This window comes from Fukomys damarensis, unplaced genomic scaffold, assembly GCF_012274545.1.
Source record: "Fukomys damarensis isolate Sample0158 unplaced genomic scaffold, DMR_v1.0_HiC HiC_scaffold_12, whole genome shotgun sequence".
Taxonomy (NCBI): domain Eukaryota; kingdom Metazoa; phylum Chordata; class Mammalia; order Rodentia; family Bathyergidae; genus Fukomys; species Fukomys damarensis.
The window spans coordinates 33,571,685-33,595,489 of record NW_022900924.1 but is presented as its reverse complement, the minus strand read 5'-3'; the positions used below and the strand labels follow the sequence as shown (position 1 = coordinate 33,595,489).

The window sequence follows — 23,805 nt, the reverse complement described above, 5'->3', positions numbered from 1 at the left end:
GCACACATCCACCTTACTCTATTAAAAAAATCAATTTTAGGTAGATAAAAAGCATAAATGTTAGATCGAAGTAAATACAGATATATATCATGTTCATGACCTGAAGCAGGAAATGATTTAAGACATAAAAGGCACAAACCATAAAGGAATAGATTAAAACAACTGATTACATTAGAATTAAGAGCGCCTGCTTGTCAAAACACATCAGTAAGATAGTGCAAACACACACAAATACGCCAATATATCAGTTTATTTGTAACATATAAAAACAACAAAGAACAAACATCCAGATTATATATATGCCTTTTTTTTTTATGTTTTGGATTTTTGAGGCAAGATCACCCTTTGTAGTTCAGGCTGGCCCTGAACTCACTATGTAGCCCAGGCTGGCCTTGAACTTTGGGCAATCCTCCTGCCTCAGCCTCCCAAGTGCTGGTCATGCACCACCATGGCTGGCTTCAGAATATATTTTGAAGTTCCACAAATTCTTTTTTTTTTTTTTTGAGACTGAGTCTCACTATTTAGTAGAGACTGATCTGGAACTCACTATGTAGCACAGGCTGGTCTCAAACTCACAGCAATCCTCCTCCCTCAGCCTGCCAAGTGCTGGGATTAAAGGCATGCACCACCATACTCAGTTCCACAAATTCTTAATAAGAATCACTAAGAATGAAATAATCCAAAGGAATGTAGCATAAAACTTTGTTTTAAATAGTTCATTGTACAGAAGATGGAACTGCACTTGAACAACAATAATAAAATATAATCTTATTTCTAAAATTATGAGAAAATGTGATTAAAAATTACAATGATTTCCCACTATAAACCAACAAGATTGGCAAAAACACCCCAATAACACCAAGTATTAGTGAGGATACCTCATCCTCTTCCCCACCCCCTACTGGGATGGAACTCAGAATCTTACACTTGCCAGGCAGGGGCAGTGCCATTGAGCTACCTCCTGGCCCCTTTATTGCTGGTGGAATTACACACTGGTGCTAGCAATTGGAAACTCCTTAGTAAATATCATGAGCAGAATCTACAACCCATATAAAGGGCTTGTATGGTAGGAGACACTCATAAGAACCCACAGGTTTAGGGTAACAAATTAGGATTTAGGATCAATTTTCTCACCTCCAAAAACTAAGAAGCCACCAGAAGTCCATTAGCAGTTGAGTGGATGAATTGTAGAATATTTATGCAGTGGAATATTTTTTAAAATTAAAATTAATACAAGCTACTGTTTCATACATCAACATAAAGAATTTTACAAGCAGGTCAAAAAATCTTTATTGTATGATTTTTATTTATAGAGAATTTAGGAGATAAAACTTTTTTGAGAGAGGAAGAGAAAAAGAGAGATAAGAGTGAATCAGTCTCACTATGCAGTCCAGACAGGCCTTAAACTCACTATGCATCCCTGGCTGGCCAAAATCACAGTGATCCTCCTACCTCCCAAGTGCAGGGATTAAGGGGTGTGCCTGTACTTCCAGAAAAGTTGCTTGTTTTCAAAAAGCAAGAAATTAAGTAATATAACAAAGGGCAAGGAAGCAGTTTTCTCTGGGAGTGATGACAGCACACTCACCTGGGAGTGTTCAAGTTACTGGACAAGGTTAGAGATCTTGCTATAGGCCAACGTCTCAAAATAGACTGACATTCTAACTATAATTATAATCCGGTTTAGTCTCATGGCTTTATGACTGATTACCATTCAAGTTCCCATATCTGTGGTTTATATTATTTGCTCTATGTTTATGAGGACAAAAGCAATTTTCCATTGCAAACATTGGGTGCAGTAAGATTTTCTGTGATTTTTACTTGAGAGAAGGTTAATAGAAAGCAATTTTAATAAAAATGCTGCTCGTGTTAATCCAAAGCTATACTGGCTTTATGTCTTAAAAGATTTTGGTAATTTATTGTTGTTTTTGTTTTGAAGAAAAACAAAAACAAAGAAACATGTTTTTTCATTAATAGATACTTCATGACTTTAAAATATTTCAATTTGGAGAATACTTATAAAAATGTGGCTTAAATAATTTTTTTTTTTTTTTTTTTTTTGGTACCAGGGACCAAACTCGGGTCCTTGCACTTGTGAGGCAGGTGGCAGAACCACTGAGCTAAATCCCCATCCCTAAATTCTTTTTTTAAATTTTTTTTCTCCTCAGAATAGACTCAACAGATAATTGCGCTTTTATTTTTTGTTTTGAGACAAGGTCTTCCAATATAGCCCAGGCCAGGCTCAAATTCACTGTGTAGCCCAGGCTACAATCCTTGAACTAACAATCCTCCTGATAAATGGGATTACAGGTATGTACTACCCCAGCTCAATAGGTCACTTGTAGCAATGATTGTGTTGACTTCAATTTTGAATGCAATAAAGTCCTAAGTGAAATAAATGTCACACATGTTTAAATACCGAATAGTTTCTCTGTTGTGAAAAACTATAATAGTACATAAGATCCTAATAAGATAATTGACCATGTGAAATAGGAAGAAAAGGGCTAAAGGTGTAGGGAAAGTGGGAAGGGTAGGGGAAAGGTAATAGGGAAAAGAAAAAAATATGAGAAAATGAAAAAATGGCAATAAAATGTTCGTAAAAGGGGAAGTGAGGAGGGGGTGAAGGGAGGGCAGGGACAAGGGGAAAAAATGAGAACCAAGACCTGTCATGTAAAGGTACAAGATCCCAATGATGAATGTAACTGTACTGTATACCTAAAATGTACCAATAAACTCAATAAAGGAAAAAAAATAAAATTACAAGAAAAAGATTAATCACTTGAATTTAATGGAGCTAGAATAGAGCTTGCTGTTGTACTGTGAGGTTTTTGTTTTTGCTTTGTCAGTGATAATCAAACAAACAAAAAGTTTAAGGAAAAAGGGTAAGAAACCCAGTGCGATAGAAAGGAAGTCAGACTTGGAGCCAGAAGGTGCTACTGAGTCAAAAGATGCTGTTTTGCAAATGTTTTTAAAAAGCGGGGGAGGGGATCCTTCGATTGGGTGTTCATGCCCCATGCAGGAGATGTGCCTCTCTCAAATCTTGTTATGACATTGGCACATTACCTTTCTGATTTGAAAAAATAAAAATAAAAATAAAAAAGCAGGGGAGGGTCTTGGCAGATGTTAAGTCATTCAGCTGTTTAGCACCAGAAAGAATAGCTGAATATTTGAGGTCAGACAAGTGAACAAACTTTTAAGTTCCCTGGGTGATATTGCTGAATATGTTTGAAGTCTGGACACACTAAGCACCACTGATTTGGCCAGACATCAAGCTTTTTCTAAAAACCAGACACTGTTTCATGTTATCAACATAGCAGATCTAAGTCTGTATTATTGCATTGTTTTCCAGACAGGAAATCTGTGGTTTGCAGAGATTAAATGCCTGCCCAGGTTAATATAGACAGAAAGAAAGACAGTATACCAGAGCCTCTCAAACTTTACTCTGCATGTGAATCCCCTGAGATCTTATTAAACACAGATGCTGACTTGCAGCAAGGTCCAGGCCCAAGAACCCCCATTCATGACAGGCTAGCAAGGTCCTTGGGGATGGCTGCTCCCTGTACCCATCCTAAGAACTGTCAGCTCTAGAGTCACACTCTGTGGAACTCCAATGCTCTGACTTATGGTTTAATATCATGGAACAACTACATTACTTTCCTCATTTATAAAAACGAGGGTCTAAACTTGGTTGTGGTATCACATGCCTGTAATCTCAGGCTTCTTGGAGGCTGAGTAGGGAGGATCACAAATTCGAACCCCATCTGGACAACTTAGAAGAAAGAGCCTGTCCCAAAATAAAAATGTATCTTTAAAGGGCTAACGATCCAACTCAATTAAAAAACCCTGAGTTGAACCCTTAGTACAGAAATAAATAAATATGTAAATAAATAGGTAAATGAAGGTCCTAGTGAAACTGCTACCACTGCACAAATTGATCCTGTTGTCTCAAGAAGTCAAGGAATGAAAGAAGAAAGAAAGGTTAACAATGAAGCGTTTATTGGAAATATAAGAAGAAAAATAAAGGCTCCTAGTCACTGGGTGGTGTTGCAGCAACTAGGGTGTCAGGGTGCCTTCTTTGTGTTGGTCTTGTATGGATAAACAGAGACCGAGAAATTGTTCAATTATCCCATGGTCACCTATAATCAGTGGCTCCTTGGATTTAGAGAAACCATCAGCAGTGTACCCACCCTGGCAGGTGGGGATCAGTGAAAACAACTCACTGTTCCCTGAGAAACAGACCAGACCTGGACTGGCAGCATCTTGTACAGCCAGAGGCAGCAGCAAAAGTGTGAGACAATATTCCCCTAAATGCTCACTCCAGTGGGAAAAAAAGCTTGTTTGCTTTGCTGCCCTGACAGAAAAAAAGGGAAGACTCACCAAGCCACAGTGGACTCCAGCAGTTGTTGAATTGATTGAGGGAATTTATGTTGAGGAGTAGAGACCATATCCAGCCCAATTCCACTCCCAGGACCACCCAGGACCACTAAAACTTGCTCTGACTACAAAGGGCTGGAGACACTCTCTCTGCTCTGTGACCGGAGATTTGGGTGGGCAAGTGGCCTTGGCCAGTGGCAGGAAGGGGACACTCTCCCCCTGCACTGTGACAGTGGACACAAACAGAGGGTGCTACAGTGGCTGAGAGAGCTGTGCAGGCAGGATGAGAGGGGAGATTTAGCAAGAGACACTGGGAAGGCTGCTGATTGGGGAAAGGGTCACAGCTCTCAACCCCAGAAGTGAGAAACAGCCCTGTGTTCATCCTTGATCTTACTGCAGATCTGTTGGGGCTGCACAGCACATTTATAGGCTTAGTCTCGGACACTAACTCAAAATTGCAGACACCAGAGGAATTTTACTATTTTTCTTTTCTTTCTTTTTCCTTGTTTGCTTAAATTGTTTCCTTGCTTTGATCTGGTTGTGTTGTAGTTTTATTCCTACTGTTGTTTTTTAGGTTTTATACAGTTATACTTGTTCTGTTCTATTCATCTTCTTTCTCTTCCTCTATCTCTCTTGATTTTATGAAACTTTCATGTGAGTGTCTCTTGCCTTTCTGGTTTGCTTCAATATTCCTTTACTTCCTCATTCATGCTTTCTCGCCTGTCCTCTCTGCCAATGTCCCAGTGGGAGTTCCAATGGGAGTTCAATCTTTGCCCTCCGGCCTTGCTTATCCTATGTATCTTTTCACTCAACCCTCTTTTCATCCCCTATTTCTCTTAAATTTCCCTCCCACAAGTAAAATTACTCTACTAAAGGGAAACTCACTGAATACAAACTCCTGACTTAAGTTGGATCTTGTTATACAATGGTATAATATTAAATAATATAACATAACATGACATAACCAATGGTTAAAGATACAAAACTAATAGGGACCACAGTTTGTCAATTGCTACACTGTGTTAGATGCTATTGATACCGCTAACTGCACCACATTAGCCAGGATATCAGTTGTAATTAGTTGTTCTCCAGTCTATGACAAAACTACACCCATCTGGAGTCACAACCACCACCATGGTCCCAATACCAAAGAACTGGGTTCTGAGCTAAATACATAACAACCTCTCATCCTCAATAGATTGAGAGGGCAGGATCTTGGGATAAACAAAAAGACCAAGAACCGTCTATACCTAGAAGACATCTCTGAAGATGAGGCATTTCCTAGAGAAAGAAGCCTTGATAATAGCAATAAAGCTATCTACCATAACAAATGTACATGGAACAACTCAGAAAACAAAATAAAATTATAAAATTGAAAACAACATGACATAGAAACAAAATGCAACCCCTGACATCCTGCCCACCAAAGATATGTACAGAGGACAATGAGAAGGAGGAAATTGGAAGCAACCTACCTGAACTTAATGAAATGATAGCGGCAGAAGTAAACAAACAAATAGAAGAGGCTGTAGACAAAATAATCCTCCAAGTAAAATGAGAAATGACAATCAAAGTTAAGGACATGCTCAATGAAACTGGAGCAGAAATGGATAAAAAAGAGAGGAGTTTAGGAAATAGGATGGAAACCATAACACAGGAAACAAATGGAATGCATGAAATAGATTCAAACAAATATCTAGAAGATTAAAAACTCCATTGGAAGTGTAGGTGATTGTTTAAACCAGGGCAAAGACAGCATTTCTGACCTAGAAGACAAGGCTGCACTTACCAAAAGGAAGATATCTAAAAACAAGAAGCCATGAAAAGTCAATCCAATAATTGCAAGATGATGCAAAAGAAAAACAATGTAAGACTTTCTGGAGTCAATCACAGAGCAGGAGAATGTGTAATTGCCATAAAAAACTCTTCACAGATGTAATGACAGAAAACTTCCCAGATATGAAAAAAGATTTGGACATACAAATAAGTGAGGTATACAGAACTCCAAATACCCTTGACTAAAATAAATCTACACTGAGATATTCAAAATACCAGAAATTCAGCACAAGAACAGAATATTAACGGCTATTAGAGAAAAGAAACAAATCACCTATAAAGGAAAGTCCATCAGAATCACATCATACACCTAAATGTAAACCATTAAGGCAAGGAGAGCATGTCGAGAAGTATGTCAAGCCCTGAAAGAAAACTTCCAACCAAGATTGATATACTCTGTCTGCAAGATAATCCTTCAAAATCAGTGGAGAAATAAGATACTTCCATGACAAAGAAGAACTGAAGAATTTTGCAACCAACAAGCCAGCTGTAAAAAATGTTCTGAAGGGCATTTTAGAAAGAGAAAATGAAAACCACAATTCCAAGAACACCAATAGAAAGAAGCCATTAGGACTCGGCGGGTGCGCGACCTCCCTGACTGCACGCCACCAGATCCAGTAAGGACCGAAGGACCCCGGGGGAGGCCTCTCCAGCTGCCTGTCCGTGGCCACCCGGCGGGTGCGAGACCTCCCCAACTGCATGCCACCAGATCCAGTAAGGAAGGTAGCCTGCACTGGCGCCCTTGAAACACCCCCATGACCTGCTCCCGCCCCCCTTCTCAAACCTCCTGATTGGGCCAGTCCTTGGACCAACTCTGCAGAGGCATAGGTTCTCATGAATGGTAGTTTTCTGAGCTCCCAACTTTGAATATCTTTAAAGAAAGGACAGGGGAAAACCGTAATAGAACTGAGTGGAGTTCAACCCTGTGGGGTGGAAAACTCAAGTTAGGCCTTGTGGACTGAGGTCAGTCTGAGTTGTGGGGACCTGCCATTGGCTAGCCAAGATCAGGGGATTCGGTTCTGCATATGGCTGTACATGTGGTATAATATGACAACAGAGACATAGTCTGAAAGAGGCCCTTCAAATTCTTTTTTTGTTCTTTCTTTTCCTCATTCCATCCTAAAATTTCTTTCTTTTTTCTGCCCTCTCTCTCCAACTCAGTCTCTTTCTCCACCATATTATCCCTCATCTCCCTTTTTTTTCCTGCTCCTGCCCTAACTCAGTCTTCTTCTTTTATTATTTTTCCTTTTGGAGGGGTTGTTTTGTTTTGTTTTACTTTATGTTCTTTTCTCCAGTCATTTTACCTCACTCATGGCTCTGTAGCTTCAAGGGAAGGCAAGCACCTGTTACTGTTAAGAGGATATATTCTTGTCCTTATTCCTGCACTCTGTCTATCCCCTCTGAAGTTAATAGCTTCATAAAGATAGAAAGGTCATTCTACATCCTCTGGTTTCACTTCACACCTGCTCCAGTTCTTTCACTTATCTACTCCTCTCATCCTAACACAATCTAACCCCTCATCCTAAATGGTAAAGATGCTATACTGAAAAGGGTATTCACTGCAAACATATTTTGGGATGCTTCTTGATAGTAATTTAATTCACATAGTTTAAAGGTGATAGATTAATGACTACCACAAGTGGTCAGTTTGCAAGCTGTGCTTGATCCTATTGGGCTGCTGAATGTATCAATTGGGATAAAGGATTGTGATTGATTTAATGAGTTGTTTTCTCTGATATTATGAAAATGAGTATGTCTATGAGTCATTAGAAACTCAAAAGCTAAAACGCAACTATATCAGGAAGATTTAAGTAATACCCAGATACTAAAGAAGGACAACCCAACAACAAAAATAAAAATGAGGAAACACTTAAGCAAGACACAAAGACAGAAATCCAGTTCACCAAGGCCAAACAGTAGGACAAATGAGGATGAAAAGTCTGATAGTGAACCAGCAGGACACCCTGGACCCATAGTACCAGAGGTAACAAAACAGATCAATCAGGCTCTAGAAAAATTCAAATCAGAAATAATTTCCCAGTTAACCATAGAGATGATGAGCAAAATGGAAGTCATGATTCCAGACTCTAGAACAGAAACTGACAAAAAAAAAAAAATAGATGAGCTAAAGATCATGATAGAAGCCATGAAGACTCAGCATAAGAAAGAAATGGAAACAATGAATGTCCAACAGGAAAGAAATGGAATCCATAAAACAGATTCAAACAGATATCCAGGAGATTAAAAACTCTATTGAAAGTGTACGTAACAGAATAAAAGATTGCGAAGATAGAATTTCAGATATAGATGATAGGATTGCAGTGAGTGACCATGAAAAAAGAGGTCTCTCAAAAACAGTAAGGGATCATGAGAAATCAATCCAACAACTTCTAGACGATGCAAAGAAAAATAACATAAGACTGATAGGAATTCATAAAAAAGCAGGAGAAAATGCAAATGACCTAAAAAAGCTCTTCACAGAATTAATGGCAGAAAACTTCCCAAACAGAAGGGAAGAATTAGACATACAGATAAGTGAGGCATATAGAACTCCATCTAGTCATAATCAAAAAAAATCTACACCTAGACGTATATACAATAATCAAGATCCCAGAAATCTGACAGAAAAACAAACTACTACAAGCAATAAGAGAAAAGAAACAAATCACATGCAAAGGAAAGCCCATTAGAATCACAGCAGACTTTTCAACACAAACCCTTAGATCAAGGAGAGCCTGAACTGAGGTATTCCAAGTCCTAAAAGAAAATAACCTCCAACCTAGACTGATGTATCCTGCAAAACTCTCTTTCATAATACATAGGGAAATAAGCTACTTCCATGACAAAGAACACCTTTGAAATTTCATGAACACCAAACCACTGCAAGGAATTCTAAGCAATATCCTAGAAAAGGACAATGAAGGTCACAATACCATGAGGCCCAACAGAGCAAATCAAATAGGCAAGGCAAGAAACTAAAAGGAGATAGGAGAAAAGGTAAAAATAGTCAACAAAAGGACAATAACATGACAATAATAAGTCAGAATATATCAGTTATAGCCATCAATGTTAATGGCCTCAATTCACCAATCAAGAGAAATAGACTGGCAGAATGGATTAAGAAGCAAAATCCAACAATATGTTGGATACAAGAAACACACCTAGTGCAAAAGGAAGCCCATAGACTGAAAGTGAAAGGATGGAAAACAATTCTCCATGAGTCAGGAGCCCAGAAAAAAGCAGGGGCAGCAATCTTATTCTCAGATAAAGTAAATTTCAAACCAAAACTCATTAAGAGAGACAAAGAAGGACACTACATCCTTGTAAAGGGAATAGTTCAAGAGGAAGAGATGACAATCATAAACATATATGCACCAAATATAAATGCCCCAACTATATAAAACAAATATTAAGTAACGTCAAAAACCAAATAAGCACTAATACAATTTTAGTGGGGGATTTAAATACCCCACTATCACAAATTGACAGATCATCTAGGCAGAAAATCAACAATGAAATAATAGAACTGAACCAAGCTTTGGAACACATGGACTTAATAGATATTTACAGAGTATTCCACCCCACAAAATCAGAATATACATTCATTTTGGCTGCACACGGATCATTTTCCAAGATAGACAACATATTGGCCCACAGAACACTTCTGAATAAATGCAAAAGAATTGAAGTCATCCCCTGTATATTATCAGATCATAGTGCAATCAATCTGGAGATCAATAGCACAAGAAACTGTAGGAACTTCACAAGCACATGGTAACTGAACAACACTCTCCTAAACAATCAATGGATTACAGAGGAAATTAAAGAAGAAATTAGACAGTTTTTACAAATAAATGAGAATGCCAATACAACATACAGGAATCTGTGGGACACAATGAAAGCAGTTCTACGGGGAAAATTCATAACATTGAATGCCCACACTAGGAAAAAAGAGTGGGCTCAAATAAACAACTTAATGATGAAACAGACTCCTAGAAAAACAAGAGCAAGAAAAACCCAAGGCTCAAACAAGAGAGGAAATTATAAAGATTCGAGCAGAAATCAATGCAATTGAATCTAAGAAAATGATACAAAAAATAAATGAAACAAAGAGCTGGTTTTTTGAAAGAATAAATAAAATCAAAAAACCCTTAGCTAATCTTAACAAAAAAAGGAAAGAAAAGGCTCAGATACATGTAATCAGGAATGAAAAAGGCGAAGTCACAACAGATCCAAAAGAAATCCAGAAGATCATGAATACCTACTTTGAGAACCTGTACTCCAATAAAATGGAAAACACAGAAGAAATGGACAGATTTTTTTAGATACTTATGAATTACCAAAGTTGAACAAAGAAGATAAACATATTTTAAACACCCCAATTACAGTCAGTGAAATTGAAAATGTAATTAAAAATTTACGAACAAAGAAAAGCCCAGGCCCTGATGGATTCACTGCTGAATTTTACGAGACATTTAGAGAAGAACTACTGCCATTACTCTTCAAACTTTTCAATGAAATTGAAAGGGAAGCTATACTTCCAAATTCATTCCTGGAAGCAAGTATCACTTTGGTTCCCAAACCAGGGAAAGATGCAGCTAAAAAGGAGAACTATAGACCAATCTCCTTAATGAATATAGACGCAAAAATCCTTAATAAGATACTAGCAAACAGAATACAAAGGATTATCAAGAAGATCATCCATCCTGACCAAGTCGGATTTATTCCAGAGATGCAAGGGTGGTTCAACATACGAAAGTCAATAAATGTAATACATTATATTAACAAAGTCAAGGACAAAAACCATATGATCCTCTCAATAGATACAGAAAAAGCATTTGATAAAATTCAACACTCATTCATGATAAAAACCCTGCAAAAAATTGGAATAGATGGTCTATACCTCAACTTAATAAAGGCTATCTATGAAAAACCAACAGCCAACATCATATTAAATGGCCAAAAACTGAAAACCTTCATGTTAAAATCAGGAACAAGACAAGGATACCCACTATCACCACTCCTCTTCAATATAGTTCTGGAAACATTAGCCACAGCAATTAGACACGAGAAAGAAATTAAAGCAATAAAAATAGGAAAGGAAGAACTTAAACTGTCATTATTTGCTGATGATATGATACTCTACATTGAAGACCCAAAAAACTCCACCAAAAGACTTCTAGACTTAATTGACAGATTCAGTAGAGTATCTGGATATAAGGTGAACACCCAAAAATCAATAGACTTCTTATACACAAATAACAGACTCACTGAGAGAGAAATAAGGGAAAAAATTCCTTTTACAATAGCATCCAAAAAAATGAAGTATCTAGGAATCAACCTAACAAAAGAAGCAAAAGATCTCTACACTGAAAAATACAGAACTCTGAAAAAAGAAATTGAAGAGGATATAAAAAAATGGAAAGATATCTATTCCCTGTTCCTGGGTAGGAAGAATCAACATAGTGAAAATGGCCATACTACCAAAACTTCTATTTACATTCAATGCAATGCCAATTGAAATTCCAACACTATATTTCACAGAACTAGAAAAAAGAATCCAAAAATTCATTTGGAACCATAGGAGACCTAGAATAGCAAAAGCCATTTTAGGCAACAGACACATGGCACCGGGTATAACAATTCCCAATTTGAAACTATACTACAAAGCCACTGTGATAAAAACAGCATGGTACTGGCAAAGAAACAGGCCTAAGGATCAATGGAACAGACTGGAAGACACAAAATCAAACCCAGATGCACTCAGCTACCTCATCTTCGATAAAGGAGCTGACCATCCTCAGTGGAGGAAAGATAGCCTCTTTAATAAATGGTGTTGGAAAAACTGGATGTCAACCTGCCACAGATTGAGACTAGACCCTTATCTTTCACCATACACTAAATTAAAATCCAAATGGATTAAAGATCTAAATTTTAAAAGAGAAACATTAAACTTGCTGGAAGGTAAGTTAGGCAGAACTCTAGAAGACACTGGCATAGGAAAAGACTTTATGAGCAAATCCTCAGTAGCACGGAAACTAGCAGATAGAATCAACTGGGATCTCATCTTATTGAAAAGCTTCTGCACTGCAAAAGAAACCATCAGCAGAACTAAGAGACAACCTACAATGTGGGAAAAAATTTTTACCAGCTGTTCCTCAGACAAAGGACTATTATCAAGAATATATAAAGAACTCAAAACAATCAGCCCCCCCAAATAGAAAGACTCGATTGAAAAATGGGCATCCGAAATGAACAGACATTTCTCAAAGAAGTAAATATATGAAAAAATGCTCCACATCACTGATCATTCGAGAGATGCAGATGAAAACAACACTGAGATTCCACCTCACCCCACAAAGAATAGCTGCTATCAAGAAATCACACAATAACAAATGTTGGCGGGGTTGTGGGGAGAAAGGAACCTTTCTCCATTGTTGGTGGGAGTGCAGACTGGTGCAACCACTATGGAAATCAATATGGAGATACCTCAAAGAGCTTGGACTGGAGGTTCCATTTGACCCAGCCATCCCTCTGCTGGGTATCTTTCCAAAAGAACTAAAAGAATCATATCACAGAGAAGTATGTGCACCCATGTTTATAGTGGCAGTTTGTAATAGCTAAATCTTGGAAACAGCCCATTTGCCCATCTGTTGGAAGCTATATAAAGAAGATGTGGTTTTTCTATGAAATGGAATATTACTCAGCCATAAAGAATGAGAAAATAGATTCATTCATAGGAAAATGAATACATATTGAAGATATACTCCTAAGTGAAATAAATAAGGCACATATGTGTAAATGCTGAATAGTCTCTATGGTGTGAATAATCTGCAGTAATACAGAAGTTCCTAATAAGATTACTGACATTTAGAAATGGGAAGAAAGGAGCTAAAGGTGTAGGGAAGGTGGGATGGGTAGGGGAAGAGTAATAAGGGAAAAGAAAAAAATGTGAGAAAATGAAAAGATGGAAATAAAGTGTTTGTAGATGGGGAGGGGGAGATGGGGGTGAAGGGAGGACAGGGACAAGGGGAAAAAATGAGAACCAAGACATGTCATGTAGAGGTACAAATTCCCAACAATGAATGTAACTGTACTGTATCCCTAAAATGTGCCAATAGATTCAATTAAAGCTGAAAAAAAAAAAGGAAAGAAAGAAGCCATTAGGCAGCATAAGCAAACAGAGGGGAGAGACAAAGAACCAAGAGCAGAAAAATAACATGACAGGGATAAACTGATACATGTCAGCTATAAGCATTAGTGTATTCACTCTCAATTCACCAAAGAAACAGACTGGCAGAATGGATTAAGAAACAAGATCCAACAATATGATGCATACAAGAAACACATTTAACTAGAAAAGAAATCCATAGACTGAAAGTAAAAGGATGGAAAAAAATATTCCATGTGACAGCAACCCCCCCAAAAAAGCAGGAGTAGCTATCCTATTTGTAGACAGTGTGAACTTCAAGCCAAAACTGATCAAAAGAGACAAAGAAAGTCACTGTACACTTGTAAAGGGGAAAATACAAGAAGAGGACATAACAATCGTAAATATATGTGCACCAATTTTCAGTGCACCCAACTATATAATGCGAACATTAACAGACATGAAAAATTTAATAAGCCTGAACACAATTACAATGGGGGAATTTAACACCCCTCTGACCCAAATAGACAGATAATCTAGACAAAAAACAACAAAGAAATTAAAAAACTGACCCAAACTTGTAAACAAATGGACTTAGGAGATGTCTACAGAGTATTCCATTCCAAAGCATCAGAATACACATTCTTAGTGGCACATGGGATGTTATCCAAATAGAGCATTAACTAGCCCATAAAATATGCTTAAGTAAATTCAAAGGAATTCAGATAATCACATGCATGTTATCTAACCACAGTCCAATGAAATTGGAAATCAACAGCTAAAGAAATCACAAACACTCCAATACATGGAAATTAAATAACATCCTCCTGAACAACCAATGGGTCACAGCTTAAATTAAATAAGAATTTAAACAGTATCTACAATTAAATAACAATACTGACACAACATACTACAAATTATAAGATGAAAGCAGTCCTAAAAGAGATATGCATAGCAGTGAACTCTCCCATCAGGAAAACAGAGGGAGCTCAAATAAACAACCTAATATTGAACCTCAAACTTCTATGGGGGAAAAATGAACAAGCAAAACCAAAGTACACCCGAGAGGAAATTACAAAGATCAGAACATAAATTGATGCAATTGAGACTAAGAAGACTATGCAAAGAATCAATGAATTGAAAGGTTGGTTCTTCAAAAGATTAAATTAAATTGATAAGCCCTAGCCGACCTTATCAAAAAAAAGGAGAAGAAAAAAACTCCAACTCATGCAATTAGAAACAAAAAGAGTGAAATCACAACAGATCCTAGGGAAATCCAGTTGATAATCAGTACTTACTTTGAGAATCTGTACTCTAATAAGATGGAAAACACAGAAGAAATAGACAGACTCCTAGATACCTATGAATTATCAAAGATAAACCAAGATGATATAAAATTCTAAACAACCTAATATCAGTCAATGAAATAAAAATGTAATTAAAAACTTACCTCAATATGTATCCATTTTCCTATAGGAAAATGGGAAGGGTAGGGGAAAGGTAATAAGGGAAAAGAAAAAAATAACAGAAAATTGAAAAAAGGAAATAAAGTCTTTGTAAATAGGGAAGGGAGGAGGGGGTGAAGGCAGAGCAAGGACAAGGGGAAAAAATGAGAACCAAGACCTGTCATGTAAAGGTAGAAGATCCCAATGATGAATGTAACTGTACTGTATACCTAAAATGTACCAATAAACTCAAAGAAAAAAAAAACTTACCAACAAAATAAGTCTTGCTCCTGATGCATTCACTGCTGAACACTACAAGAAATTTAGAGAAGCTCTACTGCCAATTCTCTTCAATGAAATAGAAAGGGAAGCAATACTCTCAAAACCATTCCTGGGCTGGGGATTTGGCTCAGTGGTTTTGTTGCCAGCCTCATAAGTACAAGGTCTTGAGTTCTATCTCCAGTACAAAAAAAATAAAATAAAATAAATTCCTGGAATCAAATATTACCCTGATATCAAAACTAGAGAAAGCCCCAACCAAAAAAAGAAAACTACAGGCCGATCTCCCCAATGAACATACATGCAAAAATCTTGGAATGCAACAAATCATCAAGAAGATTACAAACCATGACCACAAAGGATTCATCCCAGGGATGCAGGGATAGTTTAACATACACAAATCAATAAATGTAATACACCATATCAACAGAGCCAAGAAAATCACATGATCATCTCAATAGATGTGGAAAAAGCATTTGACAAAGTCCATTCATAATTTAAAAAACCCTACAAATAATTGTAATAGATGGTCTTTAATCTAATAAAAGCCATCTATGACAAACCAACAAACAGCCAACATAATACTAATCAATCAAAATGTGAAAGCCTTCACATTAAAATCAGGAATAAGACAAAGATGTCCACTGTTACTACTTCTATTCAGTATAGTTGTAGAAACATTAGGCAAAACAATTAAACAAGAGAAAGAAATAGAAGGAATAAAGTTGGGAAAGGGAGAAGTTAAATTAACATTTTTACAGATTACATGATTCTCCACATAGAAGACCCCAAAAAGTCCATGAAAACATTTCTGGATTTAATAACCAAATTCAATAACATAGCTGGATACAAAATAGACACTCAAAAATCAATAACATTTCTGTACACAAATAAATTCACTGAAAAAGAAATTAGAGAAATAAAATCTTTCAAAATAGCATTGAAAAAAACATTCAGGAATCAATCTAACAAAGGAAATATAGTAACTACACATAGAAAATTATAGTACTCTGAAAAAGGAGATCAAAGAGAATATCAGAAGATGGAAAGATATCCCGTGAAGAACCAATATAGTGAAAATGTCCATATTCCCAAAATTGTTATACAAATTTAATGCAATCCTGATCAAAATACCATTAGCATACCTCACAGAACTAGACAAAACATTCCTAAAGTTCATTTGGAACCAGAAGAAGCCTAGAATAGAAAAAATAATTACTAGCAACTAAGGAAAGGCAGGGGACATCGCAATCCCTAACTTGAAATTATATTACAGAATTACCATAATAAAAGCAGCATGGTACTGGCAGAAAGAAAAAGAGAGAGAGGTGTGGGGAGGGGAGGGAGAGAAAGACCTGAGGATCAGTGGAACAGACTAGAAAAGGTGGAAACAACAACAAACACTCAGCCACTTTATCCTTGACAAGGGGGTCAAACGTGTTCACAGGAGGAAAGATAGCCTCTTTAATAAGTGGAGCTGGAAAAAGTGGCTTTCTACATGCTGAAGATTAAAACTAGACTAACGTTTTTCACAATACACTAAACTGAAGTCAAAATGGATCAAAGATTTGAATATGAAAACAGAAACACTAAATCCACTGAAAGAGAGAATAGATAGAATACTTGAAGAGATAGAAGTAGACAATACTTTCATGAAGAAAACCCAAACTACATGGGAAATAGTGCAAAGAATCAACAGTTGGAAACTCATCCTTTTAAGAAGGCTTTGCACCACAGAAGAAATCACCAACAGAGTGAAGAGACAATCCACAGAGTGGGAGAAAATTTTAGCCAGTAGTCCTTCAGCTAAGGGACTAATATCTAGAACATACAAAGAAGTGAAAAAAATCTGACCCCCTAAACTTAAAGATCTAATCCAAAAATGGGCATCTGAAATGAATAGAATTTCTCAGAAGAAGTAGAAGGAGCAAATAAATACATGAAAAAATGTTCAACATCACTGGTCATCCAAGAAATTAAAATTAAAACAACACTGACATTCCATTTCACTCCAGAAAGAATGTATATTATCAAGAAATCAACCAACAACAAATGCTGGTGAGGCTGTGGAGAAAAAGGAACTCTTCTCCACTGTTGGTGGGAGTGCAACCATTATGGAAATCATGTGGCGATTCCTCAAAAAATTAGGATTAGAAGTCTCATTTGACCCAGCTGGTCAAAAGGAAAGGGAAACTGTGAAAGGGGGAAGGGTGAAATAAAAGGAAAAAAGAAAAATGGAAACAAATCTTTTGTAAAAAAGGTGGGAGGTGAGATTGAAAGGAGGGAAGGAGATTGGAAGAAAAAGAAGAATCAAGCTATATCATGTAAAGGCGCAAACTCCCTTCGATGAATGTGATCATTATCTATATTTAAATTATACCACTAAAATTAACTAAAAAATAAAACATGTAAAAGAAAAGACCCAATGAAAAATGTGCATGTGAAATGAATATAGTTCATAGAAGGACTATAAATGGCCAATAAGATAAATACATAGAACACATTCCACCTTGCTTGCCATTAGATAAATGCAAATTAAAACAACACTGAGATTCCATTTTAGTCCAGAAAGAATGCCCATCATCAGGAAATCAAATAATAACAGATGCTGGATAGGCTGTAGGAAAAAAGGAACCCTTCTACATTGTTGGTGGGAATGTAAATTAGTCCATTCACTATGAAACTTTCTCAAAAAACTAAAACTAGGCACTCCATTTGACCCATCTATTCCCCTTTTAGGTATCTTCCTGAAAGAGTTAAGACATTGTGTTATAGTGATACATGCATACCCATGTTTACAGCTGCTCAATTCATAATAGCAGCCTATATGTCCATCAACAGATGGAAAAAGAAAGTATGGTATTTACACGCAATGGAATACTATTGTGCCATAAAGAAAGATAAACTTGAGTCATTTTTAGGAATGTGAATGCACTTTGAGACCATGATGTTAAGTTAAATAAATCAGACACACAAGACTAAATATCACATGATTTCTTTCTATGAGAAATCTAACTTATAAAGAGGACAATAAAAAGAGATAATAGGAAGCAGGGAGATATTTCTCAAATGAGAAGGGGATGAAGAGATGGAGGGAGGGGAGGAAAAGGGGATGAAAAAATAAATTAAGATACATTATGTACATATACCACCTTCCCAAAAGGATTCATAGCAGAAATTAAAAAAACATTTGCCAGGATTGCAGGTACTGGACAAGATTCAGATGCAATCAATCTGACTATTCATATATCAGAAGTCTTCCTTGAGAAATAAAATCTAGAATTGTTAAAATTTTTGCTTTTCTTATCTAAAATTGTTAATATCATATACATAAAAACTCTTTAGAGATTTTTTTTATGTTACAGTCACTTTGGACACGGATGACATTTTTAATGTGTAGTTGTCATTTCTGGACATTCACTTTCCTATCCCCCACCTATAAGTTAAGTTGTTCACATTCATATTCTCTTCCCCCTCCCTTCATCTCCCTATTTAGTTCAGGATGGCTGTTGATTTGCAATCCTGCCCCAGCCTCCTGAGTGCTGAGATTACAAATGTCTGCATTGCATGCAGCTACCAAGTCATCTCTTACTGAGCAATTCCAGTAAATAAAATCCAGAGATTAACCAGATGGTAGCCTTTGATCCCTATGCAGAACAGTCACATTATCTTACAAGAAATAAAGGGGTAGAGTTCAGTGAAAGGATAAAAAAGAAACCTCTAGAAAATAATAAAATGACTGCCATCACTCAAGCAAAAAAGACCAGCAACCCATTTAAGTCAAAAGACAAGAAAAACAACTCATCCTGAGTTTCCCTGAGTACAAATGTCAGAATGATTAACCTTGGTTCCAATCAGACATAGTGACCTCCATTACTTAGATAATGGAGGTGCAAACAGATATTGTGCTTTTTATTTCCTGGCCAATTACATGCCCAATTTTCCTCCATATTCAATAGAAATGACCTAAAAGCTTTTGAGGCACCAGTCAACAAGGTCTCTAATATAACAATCCTTCACAAATTATTTTGTTCTCATGCTTCTTGGTGGGGAAAATATCCACAGCGGAAGGGTACTGCTGTATACTGTAGGAGGAGATTGTTTAGTTGAGCTCTTTAGTAGGAAGAGAAAGAACATACAACTGCTTTCTGGCAACTTCAGTTGTACTTCCCTTTCAAGTAACAAACAGTTTTCTGGAAATGAAACTGAACTCTTTGTGAGTGTGACTCTTCCTACAACAGAATCTGTATTTTGCCTCTTTATTTTTGTGAGTCTGAAAGTGAAACAAAGCTTGTTTGTCTTTTAGTTAAAATTCTACCTGTGAATGTTCCATGAAGATAAGAAACAGGGACATGGTAACTCCCTACAAGAGGCCCCAGTAGTCTTTTCCTGAAGAAAAGAAATGCTGAAAAATCCACAAAAACTCAGGAGAGGCACTTGTGAATCTGCAAATTTTATTAATATTTGCGAGACATCAGCTTAATAATGAGATACTGGAATAATGAGATAAACACAAAAAATCTCTTTCCTCCCATGTCTCACCCAGACTAGCCACTAAGACCTAATTTGTTTTGCCCCTCTCAAGACAGTACAGGACAGAAACAATGTGAGTTAGGGCAAATATTTACTTATTGAGAAACCCCAAACTTCCTTCTGCATATCATCAGCTTAAAACAGACTTTCAGTTATCTCATTGTGAAATGGGAAGAAAAGGACTAAAGGTGTAGGGAAGGTGGGATGGGTAGGAGATGGGTAATAAGGGAAAAGAAAAATTGTGAGAAAATGACAAAATGGAAATAAAGTATTTGTAAATAGGGAAGGGAGGAGGGGGTGAAGGGAGGGCAGGAACAAGGGGGAAAAATGAGAACCAAGACCTGTCGTGTAGAGGTACAAGATCCCAACAATGAATGTAACTGTACTGTATCCCTAAAATGTACCAATAAGCTCAATTTAAAAAAAAAAAAGAGTCATGCCTTCTCCCGCCCAGAGCCATCATCCTTCAGCAGCCGGAAGGTAGCTTGGACCCCAATGCACCGTGGGAAGGAGAGCCACACCTTCTCCCACCTGGAGCCGCCATCTCTCCAGCACCAGGAAGGTTAGCCACCTGGGTGCCCCTGAGCCCCCTAACTCCCCTTACCTCCTCCCCTCCCCCTGCATACACTCTCAGATATCCTGATTGTGCCAGTCTTGGGATCCACTCTGCAGAGGCAGAGGTGGTCATCAAGGGTATGTTCCTGAGTTCCCAACTGTGAACATCTTTAAAGAAAGGGTGTGGGAAACCTGTAGTAGAGCAGTGTGGAGTTCAACCATTCAGAAGTTTGGGGAACTCAATCTGGGTCTTGCAGCCAGAGGTCAGTCTGCATCATGGGGTTCAGCCATCAGCTAACTGAGCTCAGGGGTCTTATGTCCTCTCTCTGTCTGAGCCATTAAAGGGTAAATATACTATATTGAAAAATTTGTTCACTGCAGACATGTTCTGGACTGCTTCTTGATTTCAATTTAATTCAAATGGTTTGAGGGTGATAGACTAGTGACTACCACAGGTGGTCAGTTCCCAAGTTGTGCTTGATCTTAATGTGCTGCTGATTGTATCAGTTGGGATAAAGGATTATGGTTGATTTGATGAGCTGTTTTCTCTGATGTTATGAAGATGAGAATGTCTGTGGGTCATTAGAGACCCAGAAACTAGGGCATAACTATATCAGGAAGATTTGGGTGATAACCCAGAAATTAAACCAAGGACAGCCAAACAACAAAAATAAAAATGAGAAAACACTTAAGCAAGACACAAAGACAGACTTCCAGTTCACCAATGGCAAATAGTAGGGCAAATGAGGATGAAAAGGCCGATAGTGAACCACCAGGACACCCTGAACTCAAAGCACAGGAAGTAACAAAACAGATCAATCAGGCTCTAGAAAAATTCAAAACAGAAAGAATTTCCCAGATAACCATAGAGATATTGAGCAAAATGGAAGTCGTGATTCAATACTCTAGAGCAGAAACTGACAAAAAAAATAGATGAGCTCAGGACCATGATAGAAGCCATGAAGGCCTAGCATAAGAAAGAAATGGAAAAAATAAACGCCCAAGATAGGAAAGAAATGGAATCCATAAAACAGATTCAAACAGATATCCAGGAGATTAAACACTCCATGGAAAGTGTACACAACAGAATAAAAGAATGCAAAGATAGACTCTCCAATATACAAAGTAAGATTGCAGTCAGTGACCACGAAAAGAGAGGTCTCTTAAAAACAGTAAGGGAGCATGAGAAATTGATCCAACAACTCCTAGATGATGCAAAGAAGAATAACATAAGACTGATAGGAATCCATGAAGTAGCAGGAGAAAATACAAATGACTTAAAAAAGGTTTTCACAGAATTAATGACAGAAAATTTCCCAAACAGAGGGGAAGAATTTGACATTCAGATAACTGAGGCATTTAGGACCCCAACTAGCCACAATAAAAAAAAAAAATCTACACCTAGACATATAATAATCAAGATCCGAGGAACCTAACAGAAGAACAAAATACTATAAACAGTAAGAGAAAAGAAACAAATCACATGCAAAGGAAAGCCCATCAAAATCACAGCAGACTTTTCAACACAAACCCTTAGGGCAAGGAGAGCCTGGAATGAGATATTTCAAGTACTAAAAGAGAACAACCTCCAACCTAGACTGATGTATCCTGCAAAACTCTTTCAAAATGGATAGGGAAATAAGATACTTTCATGACAAAGAACACCTGACAAACTACATGAATACCAAACCAGCCCTACAAAGAATTCTAAACAAGATCCTAGAAAAAGACAATGAAGGCAACAACACCATGAGGCCCAACAGACCAAATCAAATAGGCAAGGCAAGAAACTAAAAGGAGAAGGTGAAACAGTAAAAAGAGTTAACAAAAGGCCAATAACATGTCAATATAAGTCAGTACATATCAGTTATGACCATCAATGTCAATGGCCTCAACTCACCAATCAAGCAAAATAGACTGGCAAAATGGAATAAGAAGAAAAAATCCTACACTATGTTTTATACAAGAAACACACCTAGTGCAGAACGCAGCCCATAGACTGAAAGTGAAAGGATAGAAAACAATTCTCCATGTGACAGGAGTCCAGAAAAAAGCAGGTGTAGCAATCTTATTTGCAGACAAAGCAAATTTCAAAACAAAACTGATTCTAGTATTATTGATGTAGGACAGTAATGTATCATACCTCTGTTAATGTAAAATATCTTGTACCTGCTTCATGATACATAGCAGTGACCATGCTTTATCAGAGCTATATTTAATGATATTACTCTAGAATGTTCTCTTTCCAGATGATGATTAAGATGCTAATAAAAAAAATGGTGCCAGGTACCACAACAGCAACAGAACTTTGCTGTTTTCTGGATAATATTCTTTTCTTTGTTTCTCTGTTTTTTTTTAATGCAATTTGCTGAATGTCTGTAATTTTGTTCAGATGACTGCACAACCTGGAAAAGCTGTTGCTGCTATTGATGCATAACATACTACTATTATTGGTCTTTTTATAGAAATATAAATATATATATATATATATATATGTATACACACACACACACACACACACACACACACACATATATATAATTTGAATTTTTGGAATCTTTAACGGTGCTGTCAACTTTGGAAAAAGTCATCCCAATTTACTGTGTTGAGTTGGCATTGTACAGAAATGGACAGGCGTATTGGTCTAGAAATGTTAATTTTTTTATTTTTATTTTTTATTTTTTTCCATTTGTACAGGGGTAATGCATTGTATTAAATATGTAAGGTCAAATCTACATGGGTTTGATTACAGAAACTAACAAAGTATTCTCTAAATAATGAAAAAAAAAGAATAAGATAAGACTACAAGAGCAAGAAGCAATTCAAATATGTTAAGGGACCATTTTCATCTTCAGAATTAAGGATTATTTTATTCTTACATCATTGCCTTTTCTCTTTTACTTTCCTTTTTAGTTTTATTTTACGATTCCCTATTTTTAATGTTCATACAGAGATTTCTTTAACTGAAATACCGAATAGTTTCTCTGGTGTGAAAAACTATAATAGTACACAGGATCCTAATGAGATAATTAATAATGTGAAATAGGAAGTAAAGGGCTAAAGGTGTAAGGAAAGCGGGAATGGTGGGCGGAAAGGTAATAAGGGAGAAGAAAAAAATATTAGAAGTTGAAAAAATGGAAATAAAGTGTTTGTAAATGGGGAGGGGAGGAGGGGGTGAAGGGAGGGCAGGGACAAGGGGAAAAAATGAGAATCAAGACCTATTATGTAAGGGTACAGGATCCCAATAATGAATGTAACTATTGTATACCTAGAATGTACCAATAAACTCAATAAAAAGAAAAAAAAAAAAGACTGTCAGTGCTAGATCCTGCCCAAGCCTGCCTTTCAGATGTCTGTGCAAGAGATTGTACTCCCCACAAGTAGAACTGCTGAACAAGGTGAATCATGGAACTCGCCTGTCACCAACCCCTGGCACAGACTCTTCAGGCCTGCTCTGCAGGGCCAGACACCACCTCCCAGCATATAGCCACGCACACCCTCCTCCTGCCAAAACTACTGCATGAGACTCCTGCTTGTCCCTCTTCTCCTCTGTTCCTTGCTCCATCCTTTCCTACCCAAACACCTAGTACTTCCTTACCAAGTGCCAGATTTGGGAATCAAAAACAATCACAAAGG

At 37.1% G+C, this 23,805-nt stretch overlaps 1 pseudogene; it reads left to right on the top strand.

The window, feature by feature from the left end:
* The first annotated feature begins 2,984 nt into the window (after positions 1 to 2,984).
* Positions 2,985 to 3,070, top strand: LOC117285782 (annotated as a pseudogene).
* Positions 3,071 to 23,805: the final 20,735 nt, after the last annotated feature.